Here is a 13,248-nt window from a genome sequence, read left to right as displayed (position 1 = left end):
TATTCCAACAGTGGCCTAACCAATGTCCTGTACAGCAACAACATGACCTCCCAACTCCTGTACTCAATACTCTGATCAATAAAGGAAAGCATACCAAATGCCTTCTTCACTATCCTATCTACCTGCGACTCCACTTTCAAGGAGCTATAAATCTGCACTCCAAGGTCTCTTTGTTCAGCAACACTTCCTAGGACCTTACCATTAAGTGTATAAGTCCTGCTAAGATTTACTTTCCCAAAATGCAGCACCTCGCATTTATCTGAATTAAACTCCATCTGCCACATCTCAGCCCATTGGCTCATCTGGTTTGTTTGGACTCCAATATGCACACACTAATTAAGATCCTGACACCTGGGCTTATGATGTAACAAGCCCTTAATAAATATTACAGCAGAATTTATTTCATGACAGTGTTATTATATTTATTACAAGTTTGTTATATCTATTTAAAATCTTCTACAGTCCAGTTTCCACCTTGTAGTTTCCGTTAAAATCAGCCCAGTTTAGCCAAGTAGCCACAGATTACATTTGTACGTTTTCACACTCACATTTTACAACCTGAGCAAAAGGTAATCTATTAGTCAAAAAAAAAGCTTTGCATTGAGGTTTATTCAAGTGACATGACCATTCTGTGTGCTGATACTATTAGGATCAGTAAAGTTTGCTCATGGTGCAAAAGATGGCATCTTATGGACAGTCAACCTTTCTTTGGTGGAATGGAAGCTGTGTAGCAATGCTCATTTCTATCATTAGGTGGCAGCAGTGCGTCATGAAAGTTTAACAAAATAATTTCCCCCAGTGTGGAACATCTTGAGTGGTCACTATGGTTGTGTTTCGCTGTGTGATAATCTATCATCCCTAGAATTTCAAACACACGAGTACAATATATTACAAGGCGAAGGATTTTATTCTAGGTGTTTTTTTTCACATGTATGACATCCCAGAGATGCATTAATACAATTTATGTCCCAGAATCCACTTCGACCATTCAGATTTGGATAACCTACAGAAAATCAGAAAACCTGTTCATCCATATGTGATCAGACATGTACAAATCAAAAGTACAAAATCTGCTGTTTTATCCACAAACTGACTGATGTGGACACTAGCCACTGGTTGGTTCTGATGTTCACTGTTTAAAGCTCAGCAGAGGGGTCATCAGAGGGACTGTTACATTTTGTGCTAGAGTTTGAAAGTATGTAAGCATCTCTTTGTGCAGCACAGTAATTTAATCATCCTATCACTAGAAGGATAACGCTTCATTACAACTGGTGCCCTTTACTCATTCTAATCCCAGAACACAGAAAATCTCGTTTAAGCATGGTTTAAAATTCTATCATGCCCAGACGACATTTGCTGATGCCATTTCCCACAACATTTTCCTGCAACTCAGGTAAATGACTGAATGCACATTCTACAGTCCATTTACCTGGTTCTGTCTAGTGGATCAGTGAGATCTCTGAAAAACAAAGGAACGATCTGGACCTGCTATGCTGGGATCTGTACACAGGAGATCTTCCAACTTTACAAAATATTTACAATATCAATGAAGCAAATCACTTTGTTAGACTTCACTATTCATGTCAAAACTTATAGAATGAACAAGTGGTAATAGCTGGCTAAACAAAGGAATGCCTGTACTTTCCACTTAGTCCCAAATGTGCATAATGCAATAAGGCATCTACCTTCACTGATTGGGTCCCTTTTTTCCTCCAATCATAATAGTTACCAAAGCAACATATGTCTCATCCATGTTCACATTACACTTCTCAGCTTAAATAGCTAACTGTACTTCATTGAACCAGGTGAATGTTTCAATGAAATAAATTTTATGTTCATTCCATGTGACTCAAGTGGCAATACACACCAATACATACAAGAATGTACTCCAGACCCTGACAGGGCTAAGTTTGGCTAGCTCATTAGATGGGTGGTCTCTTGTGTAGAGGTTTTGGAGAGGAGACTAACCAAGAGAAAGGATATGGCAGCATTGCAGGAAAGCCATTTAAGTAATGTCACCCAGAGCGGGACAGAAAGGGGCAGAGTGTACAAAAATACATAAAACAATCAGCAAATAAACTCATGGGGGAAAATGGTAGATGCAAATTAATGGCAAATTATTTGGAACAAAACAAATGAAGTAAATGGGTGTGAACTCATTAGCATTACAAAGATAAGATTGCAAGGAAATTAAAGCCGATAACTAAATATTGTGGTATTTCAAAAAGGTTGAGCAGGAGGAAAGTGAGGTGAGGCACCTTTGTTAGTGTGAGATGGAATAAGTACAACAAGTAAAAGATTTTGGATCGGAAGATATTGAATCTGTATGGATAGTGGTCAGAAATAAGGGGAAGAAGACACTGGTTGGAGTATTCTACAGGGGCTTCCTAACAGTAGCTACACTGTAAACGTCAGGAGATAATATGGGCATGTTAAAAAGAAAAGGCAGTATATTAATGATAAGTGACTTTCATCTTCATGTAGATTGGGAAAATCAAATTGACAGAGGTTACCATATGATATCCCAGTACAATCAGGAATCAACCTATTTGGGATCTGGTAATGTAAAATGAAGCAAGTTTAATAAATAATCTCATGGTAAATGATCCCCTGGAAAACAGTAGCTATAACTTGGTAGAATTTACATTCAGTTTGAGAGGGAGAAATGTGGATTCATCAACAACTGTGAAGTTTAAATAATGATATTTTTAAAAAGAATGACAGCAGAGTTGGCTAGAGTGGATTGGGAAAGGAGTTTAGCAAAAAAGATGGTTCAGGAATAGTGGCAAATGTTTAAGAAAACAGTTATAACTCACAGCAACATAAAACTTTAATTAGGCCATACTTGAACACTATGTGCAGTCCTGTTACCAAGCTATAGGAAGAATGTGATTGCACTGGAGGGGGTGCAGAGGAGATTCATCAGGATGTTGACTGAAATGGAGCAGTTTAGTTATGAGAAAAGGCTGGATATGCACAGAGAATCCTGACAGGGAACTTTTTTGAGGTATATAAAATTATGAAGGGCATGGGTGGGGTGGTCAGAAAACAGCTGTTCTTATTTCAAGGGTTAATAAGGGGGGGGGGGCGTAATTTTAAGAAAAAAGGCCAGAGATTTAGAGGGAACTTAAGTGTAGAAAAATGCATCCAGAGACTGATGGAAATCTGGAATGCACTGCCTGGGAGAGAAATTAAGATAGAAAACCTCAAAACCTCAAAAAGTATTTGGATGGGTGGAAGAGCCTCTTCTGTACTGTGTGATTCTATAATAAATCCCTGTGAGAAAGAAGGATTCTAGGAAGGAGATAAATGAAACCAAATAAGTTAAAGGTGGGGTCAACCTGAAAAAAACTTTGTAGAAAGCAAGAGCATAACTTAATTGAGTTTTTTTGAACAAGTAACGAAGAGGATTGACAAAGATGGAAATGATCTATATGGACTTCATTAAAGCATTCAACAAGGTTCCTCATGGTAGACTGGATTGCAAGGTTAGATCACATGGAATACAGGGAGAACTAGCCATTTGGATACAGAACTGGCTTGAAGATAGAAGACAGAGGGTGGTAGTGGAGGGTTGTTTTTCAGACTGTAGGCCTGTGACCAGTGGAGTGCCACAAGGATCAATGGTGGTCCACTGCTTTTCATCATTTATGTAAATGATTTGAATGTGAACATAGGAGGTATGGTTAGTAAGTTTGCAGATGACGCCAAAATTGGTGGTGCAGTGGACAGCCAAGAAGGTTACCTCAGAGTACAATGGGATCTTGATCAGATGGGCCAATGCACCAATGAGTGGCAGATGGAGTTTAATTTAAATAAATGTGAGGTGCTGCATTTTGGAAAGGCAAACCAGGGCAGGACTTATACACTTAATGGTAAAGTCCTGGGGAGTATTGCTCAACAAAGAGACCTTGGAGTACAGGTTCATAGTTTCTTGAAAGTAGAGTTGCAGATAGACAAGATAGTGAAGGCAGTGTTTGGTATGCTTGCCTTTATTGGTCAGAGCATTGAGCATAGGAGTTGGGAGGTCATGTTGCAGCTATATAGGACATTGGTTAGGCCACTTTTGGAATACTACATTCAATTCTGGTCCCTCTGCAGTAGGAAGAATGTTGTGAAACTGGAAAGGGTTCAGAAAACATTTACAAGGATGTTGCCAGGTTTGGAGGATTTGATCTATAGGGAGAGGCTGAATAGGCTGGTGCTATTTTCCCTAAACTCAGAGGCGAGAGGTGACCTTATAAAATCATGAGGGCCATAGATAGGTCTTTTAGAAAAGGTATTTTCTCGAGGTAGTGGAGTCCAAAACTAAAGGTTTAATTTAAAAGGAAAAAGACTTAAAAGGGACCTAAGGGCAAATTGTTCATGCAGAGGGTGGTGCATGTATGGAATGAGCTGCCAGAGGAAGTGGCGTAGGCTGGTGCAATTACAACATTTAAAAGGCACCTGGATGGATATATGGATAGGAAGGGTTTAGAGGAATATGGGACAAGTGCTGGCAAATGGGACTTGATTAAGTCAAAATATCTGGTTGGCATGGATGAATTAAAATAATGGGTCTGTTTCAGTGCTGTACAGCTCTATGACTCTTTTAGACAATAGACAATAGGTGCAGGAGTAGGCCATTCTGCCCTTCGAGCCTGCACCACCATTCAATATGATCATGGCTGATCATCCTTAATCAGTATCTTGTTCCTGCCTTATCTCCATAACCCTTGATTCCATTATCCTTGAGAGCTTCATCCAACTCTTTCTTAAATGAATCCAGACACTGGGCCTCCACTGCCCTCTGGGGCAGAACATTCCACACAGCCACCACTCTCTGGGTGAAGAAGTTTCTCTTCATCTCTGTCCTAAATGGTCTACCCCGTATTTTTAAGCTGTGTCCTCTGGTTCGGCACTCACCCATCAGTGGAAACATGTTTCCTGCCTCCAGAGTGTCCAATCCTTTAATAATCTTATATGTCTCAATCAGATCCCCTCTCAGTCTTCTAAACTCAAGGGTACACAAGCCCAGTCGCTCCAGTCTTTCAGCATAAGGTAGTCCTGAGCCCAGAGTAGGTATCCAGGCTTCCTGTTCTTGCCACCAAAGTGGATAACCATACATTTATCCACATTAAACTGCATCTGCCATGCATCTGACCACTCACCCAACCTGTCCAGGTCACCCTGTAATCTCCTAACAACCTCCTCACATTTCACCCTCCCACCCAGCTTTGTATCATCAGCAAATTTGCTAATGTTATTACTAATACCATCTTGTATATCATTAATATATATTGTATTATATTTAGGAAGGTTTTTAAATCCAACAAATCGCGACTGTTACGAAGTTGGAACAGTGTATGTTCATTTTAAGATAGAAAATGCATTCAGAATTTTAAAGTAAATTTAAAGTACAGCCATAGCTGCCAAATCAGAACAGTTAACAGACAGACTGTTCCAAAATAGATACATGTAGACAGATTTTTAATCAAGGGAGTCAAGGGTTATAAGGAAAAGGCAGGAAGGTGTAGTTGAGTATTATCAGATTAGCCACTATGTCACTAAATGGCCGAACAGACTTAATGGGCTGAATGGCCAACTTTTGTCTTATAGTCTGACTTAACTAGTTGTCTGCATCTTCAATACTAAAGTAAGAGTTGGACAGCCATTGGCCCAAATTTAACACTGTGGAAGTGAAGTTATAATCTCATCTGCTGTCAGCCAGTCGTATCAAAAATAAAATAAAACAGATCATAATTGTAGTTTTACCTAGATTTATTTTTAAAGTGATATGTGCAATGACACATTTGGAAGTTTAACTTTTATCACTCTATATTTACCAATCCAGAAAAAGGATAGAGTGTGAGATGAAAACAATAAGTACCTTGTTCAACACGGGTCAGTTTCTTCACAAAAATAGATGCCTGAGCAAATATGTAGTTTTTCATTCGAGAGTGTTAGACTGCTGCACAGAACAGCATAATGTAAAGTCCAGGTTACATTGATATAATACAAAACAAAAACTGAAGGAACTGCGGATGCTGGAAATCAGAAACAAAAACAAAAATAAACTCAGCGGATCTGGCAGCATCTGTGGAGAGAAATCAGAATTAACATTTCAGGTCCAGTCACCCTTCTTCAGGTATCTTTCCATTCTAAATAAGGGACACTGAACCCAGTTTTTCCAGTAATTTCTGGGGTTTTTTTAAACACTGATATAATGATGAGCTTAAGGCCTATTTTCTCCCATACCCTTTGATCCCTTTAACCCTAAGAACAATATCTAACCCCTTCCTGAAAACATTCAATATTTTGGCAGAAAATTTCAGTGGCAGAAAATTCCACAGGCTCTCCACACTTGAGTAAAGAAATTTGTCCTAATCTCAGTCCTAAATGGCCTTAAACTGTGATCCCCTGCTAGATTTCCCATGTTTACTTTGTCTATTTCTGTTAGAATTGAATAAGTTTCTATGAGACCCACCTCATTGTTTTAAACTCCAGTGAATATAGTCCTACCAAATTCAGATCATCTTCATACATCAGTCCTGCCATCCTAGGGATCAGTCTGATAAACCTTTCTTGCACATTTTCCACAGCCAAAACATTCCTCCTCAGATAAAAATGTAGCATTCTATGCCAAAACATCTGTAGAAAATCTGGTAAATGTTCAAATATCACTAAAGAGGTTCTGATGAGTTAACTGAAGACTGGTAGTAGTGATAGTACTTATGCAAGTGTCCATAGGCTGAACAGTCCTCTCTGATGAGGATAATGTAACATAAAAGCAGAAGTATTTTAGAGTAGCATATCAAAGGTTAAGCTATGAGTTACAAAACACCTTTTCAATTACTTTGTGGTATCAGGTGTTGATACTTGACTTCCAATTTATACTCTAAAATAACCTGAATGATAGGTCATTAAGAAAAGCTGGCATACAGTGATCAGGATTGTGGTAGGCAAGAGCTGAACCAAACTTTTTAAACAATGTCACAATCCCACCCAATATCTATTTCCTGAGGCAACTGTATCATAACAAATCATTTCTGTGACAATATCTTTTTTTTGCAACTGAGATAATATAATGGCAGGAAGAAAAAAAAACAATTGACAAGGAAGGAGTCCCAGATCTTTGTAACTTTCTGGAAATTAATTCCTTTATACCGATGTTCACTTTTCAAGGATTAGACTGTGTATTAATACAGAACTCCTGGCTAGAAGGATCTGTTTCCATGCTGTATGACTCTATCTGAACAAGTTACATAGTTTAATAAATAAATATTTCTGGTAGTTTACTGTCTTCAACAAGACAGTTGTGCGGGAATAAGATAACATGTTGAATGTTCAGTTAAGTAAATATGACATGACTACTTACACTGATCTTGGTTTAATAGTCTATGCTGTTCAGATGAGAGAAACCTGCTGCTGTGACTCTACACTGCCAGTGCAGTATCCATCCAGGTGGAGAGATATTCCTATACCTAGGTAAAGGTTTTGGTAAGTATAAAGTAAGAATTAAACTGCATTGCATTATACTTTTGAATGTTATTAATACTACAATGTTTAGGGTTTCTCTAAACATTGATCTATTTTTAATGCAGTATGTATCCTCCTCCTAAACTCAAAGAAAAACTTAATGTGTTATTTACATTGTTCTATCTTTGAGAACTCAGAACTTGAATTCTTTAATTCCCTGTGTTTCTTTCCTTCTCCAATCTTCAGCCTTTAAGAACACAAATGTATCAGAGAAAACTATGCAAAGCACAAATTAGGCTTCGGAAGGATGTTGTGAAACTTGAAAGGGTTCAGAAAAGATTTACAAAGATGTTGCCAGGGTTAGAAAATTTGAGCTATAAGGAGAGGTTGAATAAGCTAAGGCCGTTTTCCCCGGAGCGTCAGAGGCTGAGGGGTGACCTTATAGAGGTTTATGAAATCATGAGGGACATGGATAGGGTAAATAGACAAGGTCTTTTCCCTGGAGTGGGGGAGTCCAGACCCAGAGGGCATAGGTTAAGGTGAGAGGGGAAAGATATAAAGGAGACCTAAAGGGCAACATTTTCATGAAGAGAGTGGTGCATGTGTGGAATAAGCTGACAGAGGAAGTGGTGGAGGCAGTTACAAATGCAACATTTTAAAGGCATCTGGATTGTATATGAATAGGAAGGGTTTGGAGGGATATAGGCTGGGTGCTGGTAAGTGAGACTAGATTGGGTTGGGATATCTGGTCAACATGGACGAGTTGGACCAAAGGGTCTGTTTCCGTGCTGTACATCTCTATGACTCTGTGACCCTAATTTGTAATAGAACCAGAAGGGAGAATCTGTTTTTATGGAGCAAGTTGGGGTGAAAGAATTGGTGGAAGCAGATTCAGTTGTGGCTTTCCAAGTAATTGGATTTGTACTTGAAAAGGAAAACTTTGTAGAGCAATGGGGAAAGAGAGGAGTAGTGATGCCCTTTGTATATTAATTTGTTGTCAATTATATTCAAGTGATGGGTATTATTAGGGGGTCACTTGGGCTGATGTAGAAGCAAACAGAAATTCTGAACATAAAAGTTCTAAGTGAGCTAAGGTTAAACTCCTGTATCCAATGTGTTAAGAAGTGGCACTAATTGTGTCGCTCTTCCTGGTGCGCATTGAGTGGAATGGCATTCTTTTGTGCTGCAGAGTCTCAGATTTGCAGCTGCCTGATTAATCTTGTCTTTCCTTTAATACCACTTTGGGGCTTGGTGATAATGTAAACTTTGACCTTTCACTTTTGTTTGCCAATTAAAATAATACAAAGTTAATGCACCAAGTCACAATGTGCTTTTGTAAATTACATTTAAAACTCATTCTGGATTAGTGGTGCTGAAAGAGCACAGCAGTTCAGGCAGCATCCGAGGACATTTAAAACTCAGTCTCACTCCTGACATTCAGTGTTCATCCCATCAGGAGATCATTGGAGAAGTATATCTGAGAATTGCAAAAATAATTCACTGCTGCTCTGACTCAGATTCAGGCTGACGGAGTGGTGCAGGGTCAACTGTCATTAGAAAACAATGTAACTGAAAGCAAATTATGTTAACACTCTCAATCTATTCTTCCTGGGTGCATTCGGCCTCCAGTAGATAAAAACAAGCATTTCATCCAAAAGTATTTCATCCTAATTTTAATTTCTTTTTTTTTCAGCTGCTCTTCATCCCAAATTTTCCAGGAAATGAAACTTACATACTTCACAAACTATAATTTGTGCACCTACACAATCCTTATTGTCCTTGATGTATTTAGCTAATGGTTAGTACTAATGTTGGAATCTCGTTTAAAACCTATATTTTGAAGATTTTTCCCCAGATCATACTTTTATGAAAAAGGGTTTCAATATATGACATTACCAAATATTTTGCATGATATGAATCATGTTGAGAGAGGGGAATAGGGTGGATGGTAAAACAAGAGTTGAAAAATGTCGGATAGGTCAGGTACCTTAAGCCTTGACTTGCACCCACTCCACTATGACTGCAAGCTCTGGTATTTCTGTGTGAACTCATCAAAATATTAATATCTCAGAACATTGCATTTCCCATGTTGTGCCTACTGGATCTTGAAGTTTCACCAACCTGATTATGAATGTATTCATCAACATTATTTGGTTTCTGTCAATGATTTGTCGTGGTTTCCATGCTGTGCTTCTCTATTATGAATTTATACTGTCAGAAATAAAAACCCAATAACACATCTTTGTTTATTCTACTAAGATAATTAATGTAGAGAATAAAAACAGAAAATGCTGGAGTAATTCAATGTGTCTGGCAGCATCTGTGGGAAGAGAAACAGAGTCAATGTTCCAAGTCCAATATGATGCTTCTTCAGAACTGAAAGGAGCTGTAAAATTGTGGATTTTGTGCTAATGACAAGAGAGTGAGGGGGAATAGTAGAACAGACTGCAAGGGTGCCTAGAGAAAAGGACAAACAGTGTGCTAGTGAATGTAAAGAAAAGATAGTGATGTTAAACACATGATAGGAGTGAAAAGCAGAAAATGGGTCTACTTTGCTGAGAGCAAGGCCAAATAGACACAAACAAGATGATGCCTGTGGAAGGTGGGATGATGAGCTTTTCTCAAAACTGAAGACAGATGTTGAAGCTGTTGAAGTCAGTTTTGGGTTCTCAAGGCTGTAAAGTGTCTAAGCAGAAAATGAGGCATGTGTTCCACCAGCATATATTGACCTTTGTTGGAACACTGCATCAAGCCCAGGATGGAAACGTTCGCATGGGAGCAAGTTGAATTGGCAAACAACTGGAAGGTTGAAATCATTCTTACAGACAGAGTAGAGTGTTAACGTAGGGATTTCTGTTGCTCTCTCTTTCAACATGCATTTTAATTAAGTTCTTTAGGAACATTTACATTTGTTTTTGTTTAAATATGCATGGATCTTAATTTCTTGTGTGCAATATCATAGTTAGTTAGTATTACATAAAATTGGGGAAAACTCAGCTCTAAAATATTTTTGAGCACAATGTTGAAATCTGAAATAAATACATTTGCGCAATAAATGAGTTATTAGTTTGGAGAGAAGGGACAAAAGGGAGAGAATGACTATTCAGTAGTTGTACCCCAGCTGTCATAAAATGGGTCAGGTTGACGAACCACGCAGTCTTTTATTTAATTTGTCTGAGATCATTTTTTGCCCAGGCCAAATTATTGCCCATCCACTTCACAATGTGCCCACAATGTATGAACTGTATCTATTGTTTACATGGTCGGCTGGCTCTTGGCCAATAATGAACGCATGCTGCAACCCCACCAGAGACAATACAATTCGATAAGAGATGGTATGGAAATATAATGTGATGTGGTCACTTGAAGATAAATTATTCCTTTTGTATGAAACTAAGGAAAACTGAATCACAGCCCTACTCAAAAACCTTCAGAAATCTGGAGATATAAATAAGACCGACTTCCATAAAATGAAACCAGATGGATCTAACACACCACACTTCTATGGATTACCCAAAATTCACAAACCAGGAGCAACCCCCCACCTCAGAACCTTACCTTCACTACCCACAACACCAACTTACAGATTAGCCAAGGAGCTACACCAAAGACTAAAATGCTTAAAAGACTCACGCCACTGCATCCACGCTACCCAAGAATTCTTGAAGACCAAAGACACCAAGATAGAAGAGGATGAAATAATGGTTTCCTTTGACATAACAGCCCTGTTCACTTTCATCAACATCAACCTGGCCAAGGAAACACTGACTACACAATTAGAAAAACCAAAGACACATACACCAAACACCACCAACTTAATCGGCAAGGACAATATCATCAAGCTAGTGGACCTATGCCTTACCACCCACTTCACCTTCAACAACAAAACCTACAGACAAATCAATGGAAGACCCATGGGATCTCCAATATCAGGATTCTTAGCAGAGGCAGTAATGCAGGGACTCAAACAACCAGCTCTGCCAACCATCCAACCCAAACTTTGGGTCTGCTACATGGATGACCTTTGTTATCACTAAATAAAACAAATTAGAGGAAACCTTCAAGATCATCAACAATACCCTTACTGGCATAAAATTCACTAAAGAGGATGAAAACAACAACAAACTGCCATTCCTAGATGTCACAGTAGAGCAAACAGCCAATGGGGAACTTCAAACCAGTGTCTACACAAAAAAAAACACATACAGACCAAATATTGAACTACTGAAGCAATCATCCCAACCCCCACAAACGAAGCTGTATGAGAACATCATTTCAATGAGTCACCACACACTGCAGCACCGAGGAACTACGCAGAGCAGAGGAAAATCACCTATACAGTGTATTCAAAAAGAATAGGTACCAAATGAATACAGTCTGCTGATTTCTCAGGGACAAACGCAAACAAACAGGCAAACGCATCCAGAAAAGCTAGCCACTCTCCCCTACATCAAAGACATCTCAGAAATGACTGCCAGACTACTCAGACCCCTTGGCATCATGGTAGCCCACAAACCCACCAACACATTAAAGCAGAGTTAATGAACTTGAAAGACCCTATACAGACAAAAGCAAAACTAATGTCATTTACAAAATACCTTGTAAGAACTGTAACAAACACTACATTGGACAAACAGGCAGAAAACTAGCCACCAGGATACATGAACACCAACTCGCCACAAAAGGATATGACCCACTCTCACTAGTATCTTTACATACAGATGAAGAAGGACACCACTTCGACTGGGACAACACATCCATCCCAGGCCAAGCCAAACAGAGACACACACAAGAATTCCTCGAAGCATGGCATTCCAACTGGAACTCTATCAACAAACACATCGACTTGGATCCCATTTATCAGTCCCTGAGAAAAAGAACAGGAAATGACATCACCAACCCAAGGAAACCTAAACACAAATAAAAAGCAGGCCATACCATCGGTGCTTCACCGGAGGCTCACTGATGGCGATACCTCGCCTGAAAACAAACCTTCCAGCTCAGTGAGCAAACTTACATCCAGAACCTCAACCTGAACTATAAATCTTTTCAAAACTTGCTAGTGGTAGATGTTTTAAAGAAATGAATTGGAGGAAATCACTGAACTCTCAATATTGGTCAGATATGATGAATCAGTTCAGCTCATAAAAAATATTGTTCTCAAGATTTGATGGGCACCTGTATACTTAAGAGCCATCTCAGTGCTGCAAAATACCATGAATATCATGCTGTTTTAAAAATAGCAAAAGCAACAGCACACGGAACAGGAACTGAATTCTGCATAACCACCAGCAGATCCTCTGGATCCAAAATATGGCATTGAGTGCACTGAACTGCTCAAAAAGCTAGAAAAAAAAGTTGAACAATAGTTTTGTGTGGACTGTCTCAAAAGTCATTGTTTTACAAGACTCAGAAAAGGATGTGGATCTGGCAAATGAAGTAAATATGGAAAGCAAACAACTTACATTGGGGCAATTGTGGCTGTATTGCAACTCATTGCTGTGATTTGGGAGATCACCAATTGAAAACAAAGGATAGCATAGAAAATAAAACCATCCCTTGGAAATAGGAAAAAATTCAGAAGCTGAATGCTGATAAGGTATTGAAATTGATGTATAGATTGATTTTATATAATATCGAAAATGCCTTGAAGTAACCAATGGGAAAAAATATGCATCCTTAATAGTCACCCATATTCCATTATTAAGTTAATTATAATTAACCTTTAAAATGAAATGAGCCTGACACTGTGGCAAAGAAGGGAAGGGGGCAGAATAGAAAAGTACTCGT

General features: G+C 38.8%; 1 long non-coding RNA gene across 1 annotated transcript in view; it reads left to right on the top strand.

Moving 5' to 3' along the window:
- LOC122565308 overlaps positions 1-9,774 on the top strand; it is a 22,927-nt gene extending 13,153 nt beyond the window's left edge. Inside the window, exons 3-4 of the long non-coding RNA XR_006316126.1 lie at positions 7,377-7,479; positions 9,152-9,774. This is a non-coding gene — a long non-coding RNA (uncharacterized LOC122565308). The remainder of the gene's footprint in view (positions 1-7,376; positions 7,480-9,151) is intronic.
- The last annotated feature ends 3,474 nt before the right edge of the window (positions 9,775-13,248 follow it).

Source organism: Chiloscyllium plagiosum, chromosome 31, assembly GCF_004010195.1.
Source record: "Chiloscyllium plagiosum isolate BGI_BamShark_2017 chromosome 31, ASM401019v2, whole genome shotgun sequence".
Classification (NCBI taxonomy): domain Eukaryota; kingdom Metazoa; phylum Chordata; class Chondrichthyes; order Orectolobiformes; family Hemiscylliidae; genus Chiloscyllium; species Chiloscyllium plagiosum.
The sequence above is the reverse complement of the archived record's forward strand: the minus strand, read 5'-3'. Positions and strand labels throughout refer to the sequence as shown.